This window comes from Cyprinodon variegatus, unplaced genomic scaffold (genome assembly GCF_000732505.1).
Source record: "Cyprinodon variegatus isolate N-32 unplaced genomic scaffold, C_variegatus-1.0 Scaffold935, whole genome shotgun sequence".
Classification (NCBI taxonomy): domain Eukaryota; kingdom Metazoa; phylum Chordata; class Actinopteri; order Cyprinodontiformes; family Cyprinodontidae; genus Cyprinodon; species Cyprinodon variegatus.
Window position 1 is genome coordinate 197784 of NW_015151388.1, and position 1692 is coordinate 199475.

Genomic DNA, 1692 nt, shown 5'->3' on the forward strand with positions numbered 1-1692 from the left:
TTATTATATTGTATAGTTGGATGTGTGTATATATCATGTAAAACTGTAACTAGAGCGTGTAACAAAAGTAATTTCCCTCTGGGATTATTAAAGTATTTCTGATTCTGATTCTGATACTGCTGGTAATACACTAAGATGTCATGGTTTGAAATCATGCATGGCACAGAAGGTTCCCCTTCTTAAACCAGCAGATGTCAAGGCCCGTCTGAAGTTTGCCAATGACCATTTGAATGATCCAAAGAAGTCATGGGAGAAAGTCATGTGGTCAAATGAGACCAAAATAGAACTTTTTGGTCATAATTCCACAAACCATGTTTGATGGAATAAGAATGAAGAGTACCATCCCAATAACCCCATCCCTACTGTAAAGCGTGGGGATGGTAGCATCATGCTTTGGGGGTGTTTTTCTGCACATGGGACAGGGCGACAGCACCGTATTAAGGAGAGGATGACCACGGAAATGTACTGCGGGATTTTGGGAAACAACTTCTTTCCCTCAGTTAAAGCATTGAAGGCTTGTTCTTCCAACATGACAATGACCCGAAGCACACAGCCAGAATAACCAAGTTGTGGTTCCCGAAGAAGCATATCAAGGTTCGGCCATGGCCTAGCTTTTCTCCAGACCTAAACCCAATAGAGTATCATTGGAGGGAGCTCGAACTCTGTGTTTCTCAGTGACAGCTAAGAAACCTGACTGATCTAGAGAAGAAATTTTGGAGCAGTGGGCCAAAATCCCACCTGCAGTGTGTGCGAACCTTGTGAAAAACTAAAGCAAATGTTTGACCACTGTAACTGCAAACAAAGACTACTTTACCAAATATTAATATTGATTTTCTCAGGTCTTCAAATGCTTGTTTACAGCTTTATCATACAAATAAGTTCTTTAAAAACACTGTGATTTCTGGATTTTTTTTTTTTTATGTCTGTGTCTTAACGTCCGCCCTAAACCACTAAATCCCTAAATCCTTATATAGAGCAGGGACTATATAGTGGACTTTATAGTGAACTCAGTTAACTGACCATTCGGACAGATGATCACTACTTTTCGCTCCCCGTTGGTTATGTTACTCTGCCTCCCGGCGCGGTGCCTGCACCTTCTTTGTTATTTGTTGCCGCTGTCGTAGCGACAGCGGGCAGCTGTGACAACAAATCCCATGATGCTTTGCGAGGAGAGCTCTCCCCGCAAAGCATTCTGGGATATATCTGCAAGTCTAGTGACCATTGGTGACCACTACTTTTCAAGGTGCATTGTGGGAAATCTTGAGTCAACTACTTTTTCATCCACTAAACATTCAGAAACTCATCTAAAATGGCATAACTCATCTAAAATGGCATAACCACTATATAGTCCCCTATATAGCGGTTGAGGTGGACTCTCGGACACAGCCTCTCTCTCACAGTGGACAGGACAATTTCAGACCCCTCCATGATTTCTAAGTGGGGGAACTTGCAAAATAGCAGGATGTTCAAATACTTTTTTTTTTCCTCACTGTACATAACCAAGAAATAAAAGAAAAATGTAAATAAAATAAATCGTGGATTTTAGTCCCAAACCTACTGATCTTTACAACATTTCTCTCCATCTGTTTTTTTCTCTCAGTACCATTTCTTATCTTTAAATAAGTAGTCCCAAAGTACTGAACAAAGCTGGACCTTTTTGAAAACTGATACCTATATCACATCAAATATCTT

At 40.4% G+C, this 1692-nt stretch overlaps 1 protein-coding gene across 2 annotated transcripts in view; it reads right to left on the reverse strand.

Annotated features, from left to right (window-relative positions):
* pknox1 (PBX/knotted 1 homeobox 1) overlaps positions 1-1692 on the reverse strand; it is a 26327-nt gene that overhangs the window by 11271 nt on the left and 13364 nt on the right. The gene's annotated exons all lie outside the window — the stretch shown is intronic.